Source organism: Ochotona princeps, chromosome 1 (genome assembly GCF_030435755.1).
Source record: "Ochotona princeps isolate mOchPri1 chromosome 1, mOchPri1.hap1, whole genome shotgun sequence".
In the NCBI taxonomy this organism is placed as follows: domain Eukaryota; kingdom Metazoa; phylum Chordata; class Mammalia; order Lagomorpha; family Ochotonidae; genus Ochotona; species Ochotona princeps.
The window spans coordinates 117,292,724-117,308,263 of record NC_080832.1 but is presented as its reverse complement, the minus strand read 5'-3'; positions in this window follow the sequence as shown (position 1 = coordinate 117,308,263).

Below are 15,540 nucleotides of genomic sequence, written 5' to 3'. Positions count from 1 at the left end.
ATCCATTTTGCCCACCTGTGAAGTGGATGCTGGATCCATGAACCCAAAGGATATGAGGTTCAAAGGGGCCTGAGTCTCCTGGCCTAGGTCACTGGGCTCTCCTGTATGGTGGGTGCTGTGTCCATGAGCTGCAGGCATTGGGGTACTGGTGGGTCCTGGGTAGCATGGCCTGAGGCTTTGGCCCCACCTCTATGGTAGGTGCCATGTCTGAGAGCCCCAGGGCCGGGGGTTCAGTGGGTCCCAGGTCACATGATTCAGGGCCTTTGGTCCACTTGCACATTAGGTGCTAGATTCTTGACTCCAGGGGTGGGGGTCCCTCAGGGGCCTGGGTCTCTTGGCCCAGGTCACTGAGTCCTGCAGAGAGGTGGATGCTGGGTCTGTCTGCCCTGGTGGTGGGGATCTGGAGGGGCCTGGGTTTCTTGGACTAGATCACTGGGCCTGCCTGTGTGGTGGAAATCAGTTCGACGAACCCTGGGGTTGGGGGTGTCCAGTGGGTCCCAGGTAGCACTGCTCAGCCCCTTGGGCCTGCCTGCATTGTGGCTGTTGGATCTGTGAGCACCACGGGTAGGGCATCCTGAGGGGCCTGGGTCTTCTAGTCGATCCTTAGGCCTACCTGCATGGTGGGTGCTGGATCAATGAGCCCCCAGGTCACGGCACCTGCTTGCAAGGTAGGCTCCAGGTCTGTGAGATGCAGGGGTGGGGATTTCAGTGGGGCCCAGGTTGCATGGACCAGGGCCTTTGGCCTACCTGTGTGGTAGGTGATGCATTTCTGAGCTCAGGGGTGAGGGTTCTGGCAAGACCTGGGTCTCCTGGCCCAAATTTTTGGATCCACTTGCGCAGTGGATGCTGGATCCATGAGTCCTAGGGGTCGGGGTTTCATAATGCGCCTGAGTCCCTGGCCCAGGTTACTGTGCCTGCCTGCATGGTGAGTGACAGGTTTATGAGCCCTAGGGGTAGGGGGTCCAGCAGGGTCCAGCTCTCATGGCACAGTACCTTGGACCTGCCTGGGCAGTGGGTGCTGGATCTATGAGTCCTGGGGCCCAAGTTCCAGCTTTCCCTGGTCACCTGTCTCAGGTCCATGAGCTTACCTAAGGGAATTGGTCCTCCTCAATGTAAAGGATGGAGTGCTGGGTGGCAGAACATGGTATACATAGAGGACATCACAGTCCATTGGGACCTAAGGAGTACATCAGGTACCATAGCAAAGAATGGAGGACAGATTATATGGACAGCTACAGCAGCTAAATGGCAGCAAATATCTAGGCTAATGGAGAATATAAGGTTGATTAGTTAGCCATGGGCATTGTCAGGGATTCCCCATCCATAGATCTGCAAGATTAGCAACATTTCTATTTGAAAAGCAGAAAGGTCTCCCATCTAGTGGTTCACTGTCCAAAAGTTTTCTCCCCAAACAGTTGAGGTTGGAATAGGCCAACACCAGTAGCCAGCAACGCCACTCATCTCTGCCACGTGGGTGGCAGGGACCCAAAAGCTTGAACCATAATTTGATATGTCACAGGATGTGCCTTAGCAGAAATATGCAATCAGAAACAGAGATGCTGTTCCATGTCTTTAACTACAAGGCCAGTTGCCCACCACAGGTCATGAAATATTTAGTAAGAGAATAAATAACGCATTTAAAAACAGAAAAAAAAAAGATTAGCAACATTTCAGAACTTTCATATCCAACTAGGCAGAACCCTTAGAGCATGTGTCATGTTGTGAGTCTGGAATGATATTGGGTGTCCTTTCTCCATCCTCGGGTCCTGGGATCATTGGCAGGCTGGCTATGGCAATATCCCCTCATCTCCCCTCTGACCCCCAGAAATAGGAAGAAGAAGAAGAAGAAAGTTTAGAAACAATGATCTTACCACTTCTCCCTAACCCTAGATCCTTCCTATCCTAATCAACATTGTAACTATCATCTAAAATCACAATGAAAACTAAAATAATAGTAATAATAATAATGATAATAAGTAACTATGCTGGCATACTGGTATAGTTAACACAATTTGGAACTGAGCAGGCCCAAAATACCCACCACATATCGGCATTTTTTCTCCCAACTGTGTAAAACTTGCTTAGGTACAAGGCAACCTAGACACTTGCCTACAGATGTGCATTCTTTTTTTTAAGGTTTATTTATTTATTTGAAAGGCAGAGTTACAAAGAGAAGGAGAAACACAGGGAGATTTTCCATCCACTGGTTCACTCCCCTAAATGGCTAAACTAACAGAGCTATGTGGTGTAAAGCCAGGAACCAGTAGCTTCCTCTGGGTCTCCCATGTGGGTGCAGGTGCCCAAGGCCCAGGCCCCACCCCTCTTGGTTCCTCCCCCAGCTCAAGCCTCATGGTGAGCAGTGGGCAGGCCCAGACCGCTTCACAGACCCCCGAAAATCACCCCCAAAGAGGGCAGTCGCTGGGGCTCCGGCAGGCCCGGGAGCCACTCACCACGTGTATGTACGTGGTAGCAGGCGTGTGTTCCAGGCTTGAGACATGCCCATCCCCCACTGATAAGCTCTTACACAACTTCTATTAGTATTTCTAGACTGTGAGTACAAGAGACAACATCTTGGATTAAGGAATGGAGATCTAGATATTGTGAGGTCTCAGTATCCCATTGGCTTCCCAGCTGTACCATCTAATGAATGGCTGGGACATGCCTAAGGTGACTCAGCTTCTGGAAGGTTCTGACAAATGAGGCCCTTCTCTCCACAGGGTCCAGGAGGAATGGTTATGGTTCAGGGGTAAGGTCCATGTCATTGAGCCACCTCAGATTTAAACCTTGCCACAAAGTCTGCTTTCATTCACCACATACCAGGATAACTTGGATCATGGGGTGACTCAAGGCCGTTCTAATCACCAAGAATGGGCACACTTCCCATTGCAGCACCCAGGAGCCCTACCTGGAGACAACTTCCTAGGAGAGGTGAGGTAAAGATAGTCTGTGAAAATACAGTGGCCTTTCAAAGACTGCCAAGAACTAGAGGGTGGCTTTAATTTAGTGCATAGTCACCAACTACCTGGTTCTTTGGTTTGTGCTGGAAAGCCAGGAGCTGGGAGAGGGAGGAAGTAGTACATTAACTTAAAACTAGTGGAAAACCTCTCTTAGGTAAGGGATATGCTACTAGAGGGACCAATAAGGTGTAGCTTGGGAAGCTCCTGGCCAGGTGTTGCATAAGTTAACTAGGAAATTGGGCCATATCAGGGGGTACTCTGGACATATGTCCAGACAGGAGCTATTCTATGGGCTGCTGGTCTGAGGTCATCCCCTCTCCTCATATAAGGCCAGGTGGCTTAGGTCACTGGCAACAGCTCATGGGTGGCCAGGGGAACTTGCTGGATGTGTTGGCTCAGGGATGACTGTGAGCTGCTGGAATCTGGGCTGGGCTTTGGATGTGTCCTGCCTGGGCACTTGGGCCTGCCCCTAGCCTGCCTGCTGCATCCCCCTCTGTAGGCAGGGACTGTTCCCAGATCTTACCACCTGCTGCCACCTCCAACAAAAGTGCTTGAGGAAGGAACCTGCAGGTATTCCTTCACTTTCATGCCTTTGATTTCGTTTATTTGTAAGTTTTCCTCAAGAAACACAAGTTCATTGACACTGGGATCCCTCATGTGGTAATGTTGCAAAAGGTCAGTCTCAGTTGCCCATGGCTATAGTGATGGTTGGAGGTGAGGATGCTAGAGCTTCGTGATTCACTTTGGTTTCTGCGTGTGAGTAACTGTGAAGGCAGATTCATTTTGTCTTTGATACTGAATCCCTGAGCCACTCCTGCTATAGGGGTAAACAATCTTGGGTGACAATCTCCATTTTTTCAGTGCTTTCAAAAGGACATCTGGCCTCTTTTTTTTAATTCATTAATTACATTGTATTATGTGACACAGTTTCATAGGTACTAGGATTCTCTCTACCCCTCCCAAAACCCTCCCCCCATGGTGGATTCCTCCACCTTGTTGCATAACCAGTTGAGATTCCCTCATTGCAAGTATAGGACCTCTGGACTCTTAGTCAGGTGCATTCCCCAGTATTAACAGCCAGGACTGCACTTCAACAATGGTTTATTGGCACCTGCACCATCTTGGGTCAGGCTAGGTATGCAAACGGGAGCCTCCACCCGATCAGTTGCTTTTGGCTGGTGGCAGGGAGTGTAGCCTAGACTCCCAACATAGATCCCAGTATCTGACTATGTGTGTTGGAACAGTGGACAAGTCAAATTAGGCTGGGCCATGACACTAACCAGTACACAAGACAACCAGGTCTGGGAGTAGATTCGGGGGAGGGGGGGATATGTGGGCCTAACCCTGTGGAAATGCAACTTGCACTGATTAGCTTAAATTTGGGGGTTTGATGGGCTGAGTTAGGTAACCATGGAACCCACCAACATTCGCAGGTACTAGGGCTGGAAAGAGCCTGGGCAGGTCCAGGCTGCAGCACCCACATGCTTATCTTAAAACAGGGTGTGGGGAAGGTTGTGCCTCAATTCCACCAACTCATACAAAGGCTGGGACGGAAGTGTGAGGCTGTATGTATTAAGAGCCTAGAACCCACTGCCATGCAAGAGATCTTTGTCTGGGAGTAGGCTGAGTAGGGAAAGTTGGGAAACTCCCCTTGTGGGTCATAACTCCTGCTGGTGAACACTAGGTGTTGCATAGGCTGAGCAAGGTAGCTCCAATTGTTTGCTAATGTGAAGGGTTGGGTTTGAAAAAAGGCAGACCGGGCAGGGCTGAGCAGACCTTAACCCACTGGCAAGTGCAGAAACCAGGCTGGAGTTCAGGTCATGCCAGACTAGGATATTACACCTACTGGTTTACATGAACCAGGGATGAGAGCAGACTGAGCAGGTTCAGGTGCAGCACCCACCAATGAGATTTGGGACTGTGGGCAGGCCAGGTCAGTCCAGACTGCAGCATCCAAAGGCAAAAGCCAATAAAGGTGAGGGGCTATGCCAAGCTTGGTTAGAGGCAGCACTGGCACACATGAGATTTGTGACTGGGAAAAGACCTGGCTGGGGAGTTAAAGGGATGCCATAGTGCTGGGGTCCATGCAGTAGGTGTGGATGACACGAAAGTGAACAGCTCCCTTTTTTGGCAGGGCCCAGGGGAGCTTCCAACTGTTTGGCAGGACCTGGCAGATTTCTCTCTGACCACCTTGATGCATTCTCACCCCCTGTTTACCTGGACACTCAAGCACCCCACTAAGAATTCTGTAATCTATTGAGGCATTGTTGTTTACCCCTGTGAGATGGTTTCTGCAACCGAAGTGAGCTTAAGAGTTAATGTCCCTAATAATGTCTTGGTAAGTGCACCTTTGACATTTGACACACAGGAGCACAATTAAGCCCATGCCATTTCTGGACACCTTATTGGGTACTTAACCATTGCCTCAGAATCTGGCCCAGACATGTAGCACACCTTCTGGGAAAGGGCTTGATAAATATCCTGAATATTAAAGCAAGTGATGGGAGTAAGAGCTGAAACTGATATGACAATATATATAGTTACTGTTATCGCAAAGACTAGCCTGTCTTTGCAATTTCTTTGGAGCATGGAAAATGTAACTGTTTTAGCCACTTCTATAATTTTTAGCTAGAGGAATTAAGGATGCTTTTATTAAAGATATATGCTTTTAATTATTGTTTCATTGTTTATGGGGTTGTAGAGCCTATAGTTGTAGGGGGATTTAACATTTGAAACTTTTGTCTTGGATCTTTATATTTTTTCCTTGTAACCCATTTTTCCCGTTAAGAACTGGGTAAATTGTAGAAATAGAAGTGTGGTAGGAATGTATTACTGATTAGTAGGTAATCACATGTGCCTTGGCCTTGGAGTACTGGCTGTCGCTCCAAGGCTACTGCTGAAGAATGAATAATGGCTTGCTTTGAAGAATAAGAATACAGCGTTTTGCAGAATTATCTTTAGGGGCACCTGCTTAGCCCTGAAGTGCAGATGGAATGACCAAATGTCTGTACATGCTCCCTTAGCCTTGAAGTAAAAATAGAACAATTAGTTGTTTGTGCAGAAGCTTGTGATGTGTCTGAGTAAATAAAAAAGGACATCTTCTTGAGCTGTTGCGAGAGAGCACCAAGTGACAGTGTCTGTGTCTTTGTTTATCGCTGACTCCACGCACCTTTCCCAAGCTCCAAACTAGGCTGGAACTGGTCTCCAGCACCATAGCTTGATGGTGGTTCCCACTAGTGTGTGCAAGGGCCAGAGTATGGACTGATATCTGGTCTGGATATGACTGCAGTGTCCCTCTGTACAGGGGTGGACTGGGTATGGAGTGTGCCAGATTGAGCTAAACTCCAGTACCCACTAGTACTCGTGAGAACCAGGGTGGGTATAGGGCAGTCTGGGCTAGGTCTCTGCCCCTGCTGAGCCATGTGTGACCTGTGTCTGGGTGTGGACCAGGCTTGGCTGGGCTGTAGCACCCAACACCAAGAACTAGAATGGTTGAGGATCAGCCAGGAAAGGTCACTGTTCCTGCTAGAACAGGAAGTGTACTAAGTAAGGCTGGGCCATGGACCCACCAGTGTGTGCGAAATCTGGCATTGGGAGAGGTTCTGATGGAGGAGTTTGGGGAACTTCTATGTCGGGACGTAGTCTCTGCAGGTGAGTGCAAGAACCACAGTGGGGAGCAGCCCAGACCAGGCCAAGTTACTCTACACACTAGCATACATTTGGTGCAGGTCTGGAGTGAGCCAGGCTGGGCCAGTTCATAGCGCTCGAGGGCAAATAAGAGTACCAGAATGGTGTGTGGGTCATTCCGGATCAGGCTACAACACAAGCCAGTTTACATGAGGGCCAGTACTAGGGGCTGGCTAGACTGAGCTAGGCTGTAATCCCTACTAGAGTGAGCTGCAATTGGGGGTGGGCTGGACCAGGCCATGCCACAGCACCCATTGGCAAGACAGCAGGACTGGGTGGCGGTGGTGCTTAATTAGCACACAAAACACACAGAGGAGCAGAGGAGGGGCGGGGAGGCAAACTGGTAGAATGGTTGCTGGGGTTCCCCTGCTGAATCACCACTCCAACTGGAAAGCATAAGAGCTGGGATGGAGGCAGACCAGGCGGTGCAGGGATAAGCATCTGTTGGCCTGCATGTGAGTTGGGTCAGAAGAAAGCCTGGATGGGTTGACTGTACCTATTGGTGCATGCATAAGCCAAAGAGTGTAAGTTGATTTGGCTTTGCCGCAGCATCAACTAGCAGATGCTGGCATGGGGCGGGGGGCAAAAATCTATCAAGCTAAACTGCAGAACCACCTGGAGACTGTAAGATCTGGGTATGTAAGTGGGCCCATTAGGGAAACTGTGAGTACCTCCCTCTCAGGTTGCCACTCTGACTGGTGAGCATGAGAACCAGGACCAGTTGCAGGTATGGCTAGACAGAGAGTGGCAGCCACCAGCACCAGTGTGGGCTGGATAGTGGGCTGATTGGGTTGAACTAGACTTCAATGTCCATTGACATGCATAAGAGTCGAATGGGATGTGGTACAGACTGGATCAGTCTACTGTACATGTTGACAAGCACAAGACTCAGGGAAGGGGGTGGGCCTGGTGAGGGATTTGGAGGGGTTACTTCAACTAGCATGTAGCTTCCACTGGTTTGTGTGAAGGCTGAGTGTATGGTGGGCAGGATTGGTTGGGCTGGGTTACAATGCCCATTGCTTTGTGTAGAAGACAGGGCTGTGGAGAGAACTGACCCAATAATTGCAACTACCAGTCTGTGTGTAGGTTGATTTAGGTGATGGCTTGTGCTAGACCCTATATTGGCAAACACACACAAGAATCAGGTCTGGGATCACCTCAGATGAAATTTTTGTGGGTTTCCCCCTGACAATTGAACCGCTGGACTCATAATTCCAAACATGAAGAGAACTAAAGGTTCCATGATCTGATCATTGGAATGCATGTTTCAGAGCTGGGCCTCTTTGGTGGCTTAGACAGAGCAGTGGGCAGCATATACAGGTTTGCGTGGAGGATATGGCAGTACATTGGACCTTGCCAAGAAACCTGGTACCAGAACAGAGGATGGAGGACAGAAAAAAAAATTGGAGAACTACCACAGCCAAGTGTTGGTAGTGATTACCTAGATAAACAGAGACTCTAAGGTGGACTATATCAACCAGTGGATTCTGGAGAGATTTCATTGTGCTTGGAGTGGTGAGATTGGTAGCAATTTAGAACTATTAGACTATCAGAATGACTTAAGCAGGACCCTCACAATATGCCCCACAGCGCATCCCTGGAATGCTTGGGAAACTGGGTGTGGCTTCTCCTCTTTTCTTCCCTCTATCCCCTGCTACAGCAAGAAAAATAGAGAATGTGGAAATGGTCATCTCACCCACCTTCCTGTAGCTCTTGACCGTTCATACCCTAATCAACTAAGTAAAATCATCAAAAATAAAATTAATTATAATAAAAAAGAAAACGAATGGTTAATTTACTCTTTAATGCCAGTTTCACTTTTCATATCAACAGGAAGATCTTCCGTCCGATGATTCACTCCCCAAGTGAGCCGCAACGGCCGGTGTGCGCCAATCCGATGCCAGGAACCAGAAACCTCTTCCGGGTCTCCCACGCTGGTGCAGGGTCCCAATGCATTGGGCCGTCCTCGACTGCTTTCCCAGGCCACAAGCAGGGAGCTGGATGGGAAGTAGAGCTGCCGGGACTAGAATCCACGCCCATATGGGATCCCGGGGCGTTTAAGGCGAGGACTTTAGCTGCTAGGCCGCGCCGCCAGGCCCGGTCATATGATTTTGACAGGGTCTGATTGGTTCCTACTTATGATTAGGGCTTATTTGTACTTAAAGTGCAGAAGTAAATTATACTATCTTTCAGAGGAATTACATTATGAGTTTATACAGATTTTCTATTCAAAGTTAACATTACTATGATTTAATTTGCATTCAATCATGCTAATCTTGTCAGAGAAAACCATAATCATATAGGTTGAAAATACTCTTAGTAGCTTAAGAATAATTAATGTTTATCCTATCAAACATACACATATGCATACATGCATACTAGGTTCAGAATAGTAACACTAATACTGCCAACATAAGTAGCAATTTTAACATTTACTTGTGATTCTTTTTATCCTAGGATATACCATCCTAAGGATTACAATCAAATTCTTGCACACAAAACTTACTTATTTTCATCTTATTAGCAAGCTTAGACAGAGAGAGAGAGAAATCCCTTCCATCTACTGGTTCATTCTCAAATGCCTACAACAGGTGGGGCAGGGCCAGAGCAGAGCCAGAGGCCAGGAACACAAGCCAGGTCTCATGGTGCTGGCAGGGACTCAGGGACAGTCACCTGCAACCCCCAGGAATCACAAGGAGAAGAGAGCTGGAAGCAGAAGTGGAGCCAGGACTCAAACTCAGGCCCTGGATGTGGGATGCAGGCATCCAGATGTCACGCAGCTGCTGGCACTGAGCACTCACAACAAACAACTGCCTTTAAATCCTTCTTGTCTGAGTGTAAGCTGCCAACTCCATACAGGCCATTTTATCTCTCTTAAATTTTGCTTTATAATGACATATAGCATTTACATGGTACTAAAGTCAAACGTACAAAAAAAGTATGTTCAGAAGGGTCAACTTGCATCCCTTCATCTGGCTTTCCCTCCCTGAACAGAGAACTGTTTACTAGGTTTTGGTTTGTCTTTTCCTCTAAAACATAACCATATGTCAACAAATCACTTCTTAGGTAAATGTGCTATAATTTGTGTATTGTTCCATACTTTACTTTTTTCACTTAAGGATGAATGGATCTAAGAAGTCATCCTGTACGGACTAGAGAGGTGACACAGCAAGTTATTCCTCTGTCTGCCAGCATCAGCATCCCAAATGGGAGCCAATTCATGCTCAAGTTACTCTATTTCCAGCTCCCTGCTTAGACTTGTAAAGGTATCAGAGGATGGCTCAAGCGCTTGGGCCCCTGTACCTACAGGGGAAACCCAGAAGAAACTCTGGGTTCCTGGCCTCAGATCATCTCAGCTCAGACCATTTGGCATTTTGGGAATGAATTAGTGGATGGAAAACCATATTTCTCTCTGTTTCTATTCTCTTTGTAAATTTTTCATACAAAAATCAATAAATTTAAAAAAAATTTAGAAAGAAGTCATCCTATAGTCCTCATTTGTAAAATAGATAGAAGGCACAGGGACAGGCATTGCTGAAGTGCTGAGACACAAGTCCAGGATCAGAGTTCTAAGATGTCAGAAAAGATGACACACAGAGTCAAGTTAGGGCTATGGGACTTCCAGGATCTGGATGGTAGAAAAGAAAGGGCAGTCTGGGGTCAGTGTCTAGTCTCTTGCACCTGTGCCTCAACCAGAACACCTCCAGAGGCTTCCTCATCACAGTTTTCAATCATCACCTGTTGATGGATATTGGAGTTGCTTCCTGTCTTGTCCTGTCACAGACAGTGCTGCCATGAACAGCTGGGTATGCTTTATCTCAGGCACACAGGGACAGGAATAGTAGAATACCACCCCAACCTGGTTGGAAGGATTGTACTCGAATCTCTCAACTGGGTCCACTCAGCACTGAGGCAGCAAACCAACTGTTCACATCAGAGTGGTGCAAGATAGTAATTATTTTGGCCAGATAGAGAATAAGGGAGTGGGTAGCTTTTCCTGACTTCCTAGACCTTCCAGAGAACTGAGCAGGACATGACCACCTCTTGGGGGGGGCTATTGGAGGGGAAAAGGGGTGTCTCTGGTTGGGCCTCATTGTCTCCTGCAATTGGTGGCCTGTGGAAATGCACCCCCTCAAAAAAGTTCATCGGGTGCCTGAGGACACCAGAACTCACACACTTTTCATCAGACTGAGAGTGCTAGCAGGGAGCTGACTTCCTGCACGGGACTGTGGCTGCCTCACTGGCCAAGCATGAGTGGGGATGAGTGGCGCCTTGCTGTGCCTCCTTCCTCACTAGTTTCTTGTAGACAAGCATATCCCCTTCCTCAGTTAATCAGTTTGATCATCAGAATCTGTCCCTGAAATACATTCTTACTACTTTGAGTTATTAGATCTCATGATTGTTACTTCATTTCCTCATTGGGTATCTTTAGAGAGGCTTTGCTTGGCTGCCTAGGTGACCTACCTAGTATATATATATATATATATACACCCTGTTGAGCTCAATAGGTGTGCATTGCTTCAGCTGCCTTCTATCCCCCATGTCCCAATTTTGCTTAGCATGGTTGTCACACCTCGTGTCCTGGTCCCCTCAGAAGGATCATCACAGTGGCCCACAGGAGGCATGCATGTTCTGGAAATGTTATGAGAGCAAAGAGCTCGACTGTAGGGGTCTACAGGTAGGCTTGTTGTTATTGAGGGACTGGTGGAAGAGCCTGGGAAACAACTCAAAGTGGAGCCTGGTGAGAGGATGTTAGTTATAGGGCTGATCGCTGATGGCTGGATTCTGAGTCTTGCCATCCACAGTTCTGCAGGCTGGCCTAAAGCTCTGGGCACTGCCTCCACTTAGTGCGTTAATGTTTAATTAAGAGTGGACTTTGGATGATCTTGGTTTAGACAGAGGACATGCAGGTCCAGAAAGAGAGGGAGAGAGACAGAGAGACAGAGAGAGAGACAGAGAGAGAGAGAGAGAGAGAGAGAGAGAGAGAGGCTAAAGCTGGTGATCATATACCAGAGATGCAGGAACAGGATTCAGAGGAGTAACTGGGAGTGCATCTAACCTGGGGCACTGGGGCCAATGCATTGTCTCAATTGGCTAATCCTCTGTATGCTAGTGACAACATCTCTATTGTCACTGGTTCATGTCCCAGATGCTCACTTCCAGTCCACCTCTCTGCTTATGGCCTGGGAAAGCAGTGGATGATGATCCAAGTCCTTGGGCTCTTCATGCACATGGGAGATCTGGAAGAAGCTCCTGGCTTCTTGCTTTTTTTCAGCTCAACTCAGTTGTCACGTGGGAAGTGAACCAGTGGGTGGGAGATTATTCTCTTGCTCACTCTCTCTCTCTCTAAGATTTATTTATTTTTATTGGAAATCCAGATATAAAGAGAGGAGGAGAGACAGAGAGGAAGATCTTCCATCTAATGGTTCACTCCCCAAGCAGCCGCACTGGCTGGAGCAGAGCCAGTCCGAAGCCAGGAGCCAGGAGCTCTTCCGGGTTTCCCACGCTGCTGCAGGGTCCCAAGTCTTTGGGCCATGCTTGACTACTTTCCTAGGCCACCAGCAGGGAGCTGGATGGGAAGCGGGGCCGCCGGAGTAGAACCGGCAACCGTAAGGGATCCCGGCTTGTGAAAGGCGAGGATTCTAACCACTACACTATCACACTGGGCCCTCTTTTTTCTGTGTAAAAATCTGCTTTCCCAATATAAATGTATAAATAAAAAATAATAAACTGGAGTCGCAGACATCAGTTCCGGGTCTCCTGGGAACTTGATGTCAATGCTACCACCTGGCGATGGGGTGGCCCCAAGGAGTTGCAGAGGATGTCCAAGCAGCGAGGCTAAGGGCTCAGGGTGATCTGGGTGTCAAAGAAGAGCCAGAAGAAAGGGAAGATCTTTCCCGGGAAGGAGACCTGGAAGGTGTATATATGCTTCTTGGTGGCCGCATCACAGAAGCTGACCTTATTGCCCTCGAAATCCACGCAGACACCCACTCTCCTGGGGCAGACTGGGAGGTCCTTCCGCGAGTATTTCCCAGTGAGCGCCTGGCATTTGGAATCTGTGAAGCGCAGCACCCAGAAGCCTCTCTCTGGCTCCAGGGTCAGGCTTCCCCTTCTAGGGACCTGCTCCCACACCACGCCCAGGATGCAGTCCCCGCCCCTTGATCCACTGCGCTCCACCTCCCAGCTGTGGAGGCCAGTGGAGAAGCCAGGTAACCCCAGCACACAATGCAAGGGATAGAAGCGCTGTGGCTCAACTGGATCGTCTGAGTGCTTCCAAACGCTCTGGTTTGTTTTCACCGTTTTCAGATCCTGGGAAATCCTGAGGTCAGGATGGGCAGACGCCGCGTTGAAGATCACAGGGTCTGTGGGAAGAGAGGGGAAAAGAGGCGCAGCCCCAGGTCAAGTCCCCACGGAGGACTTTATCCTGCCAGTTATGTCCATGGGGACGGATTCTGAGATCTGTGATGAGGCAGGCCTTAACTCGTGCATGTACTTTCACTCTGGAGGAGGGAAGGAGTGGATATAGCCGCAGGAACCTCATGTGTCCTGTAGAGGGCACCACGGGCCAAACGAAGGCCAGAGGCAGCTTGATTGTGGCTGCTAAGAACAAGTCCTTTCCTCCTCTAGGTCATCCCAACCCCGCAGCCAACCTGAGATCCAACCCCAGGAAGCCCCCAGCCACTCACTCAGCACCCGCTGTAGCTACACAGAGCTCGCGGGGCTGTGGAAGCTCCCCTTTTCTCCGATGTTGGCACCTTTGCGGCTTTTCTAGCAGCTGCACCTCACTGCTAAACTGGCATTTGATATCTGGAACCTACCCACCCCATCAAAGTTGAGGTTGAAATAGAACTAGAGCGTGAGGAGTTGAGGAAACCAGGTTGGCTGTTGGGTCACCTCTGAGGGACAGAAAGAAGAATGAAGAGGGTGGGAATAAGAGGGCAGTAATCCCCACCGCCCGCACAAGCTTTAGGGGCTCACTCTGGGGCTTCCATCTCCCACAGTTAGTGGAAAGTGAGCAGAGACAGAGGGAGGCATGTGTGCCTGCAGTGCACAGCGCATCTCATGTCTTCCCACAACACCCATGGCACCTGAAACATTGTGGAGGACACAGTGTCCCCTCCTCCACCAACCTCCTCTTTCTGCCTCTCACCCCTGTTTTCTGTTTTTTCCCTTTTTTCTCCACCTCAGATTGGAACTGGGAGCAGTCCTTGGTCTCAGCAGCTGTGGTGAGGGTGAGGACACATATCCTGCAGCTCCCTCTGCAGGCTGTGTCCACCTTGGAACACCCACCAGCTTTGTATCACCCTCCAACCCCACAGACAGTCTCCTGTGTTCAAGACCAGACTGCTACCTGGGGATATTGGCTCAGGCTGTGAGCCTCTGTCAGTGTTAGAATTATTTTTCTCTAGTAGGCACCCTAGGAGTTCGAGGCAGGAAAACTAACTTTGGTTGAGAAAGAAAATACCAGCTAACCTAAAGGCAACGCTCACCCACCACCAGCATCAAGAATAAAGGCAGCCAGTGATTCCCAGGCGGCACCACTACTGCTGTCAATAGAAGTGTGAAAATCTTTCAGTTGGCCTCAGGCTCAGCAGGAGAGGACATCCTTGCTGGCCTGTGCCACTGGGACATAGGGGAGGGAAGACTGAGTTCCCATTGGAGATAGCCCAGCCCTTGCCAACAAAGACCTTGCCAAGGATCTTGGCATTTACCCAGTATGGCAGCTAAGACAGCAGAGAAGGCCCTGGATCCAGCACATCTAGATCCATTTCTTGTCTTCCCTGACTTTGAGCAGGGAAGACATCAATTGATGATTCTGATTACTTCTAAAAGTTTTTTGAGTGGCTGTGAGTTACCTGAGTCTGAAAGTGTAAGACATCATCTTAGGCCTGTTCTCCCTTTGTGGGAGAATTCTCCCACTCTCCCCTAGGAGCAGGAAACAGCCTCTCTCCCCCACTTACCACTCTGCCTGCAGGTTGTACTTATGTCTTGGAGGAACTTGCATTTGTGTTTTTTCCTGTCATCCTGGAGCTTGGCTGGGGGTAGAGAACAGAAGACAAGAGAGGCCAGGGAAGTTGAGCAAGGAACCCAGGATCATACCACAGGGCCTTGATATAAAACCCCTAGGAACAGGGAGCTGTAATTCTCTCATATTCTCGGTGCACGTGAAATCCCAGCCTTGCTGCCCTGCTTCTCTAAAGTGGCCACACAGCCCAGCACTGTCCAGTGAACATCTAATGTGATCTCATTTAGGGTTCTTAAAAATTCATGGGGACTAGCAGTGATGGAGTAACTGACTAATCCTTTGCCTGCAGTGCAGAGGCATCCATATGGGCAACAGCTCATGTTCAGGTTGCTCTGCTTCCAATCCATCTTCCTGCTTATGGCCTGGGAAAGTAGCAGAAGATGGCCCAAGGATTTGGGCCCCTGACTCACAGGGGAGACCCAGAAAGAAGCTTCTGGCTTCAGAGCAGCCCAGTCCCATCTGTTGTGGCCCTTTGGGGACTTAACCAGAGGATGGAAGATCTCTCTGTCTCTGCCTGTCTTTTTCAGTATTTCTGCCTTTCAAAAGAGTAAAAATAAATAAAAATTTTTACAAAGTTAAGGAAAGATAAAATTAAAAGACCCATATGGTTGAGATTCGGTACAGTGTTTAACATGCTGCTTAGGTCACTTGATGCCCGGCTCTGTTTCCAATTCCAGCTTCCTGCTAAGGGACACCCTGGGAGGCCCAGGTGATGGTGCAAAGGTTTAGGCTCCTGCGACACAGGTGAGAGACTAAGATTGAGTTCTTGATGTCTGGTTTTTTTCTGGCTCAGCCTTGGATATAGTAGACATTTGGGAAGTAAACTGGGTGGATGGGATATTCTCTCTCTCTCTCTCTCTCTCTCTGTTT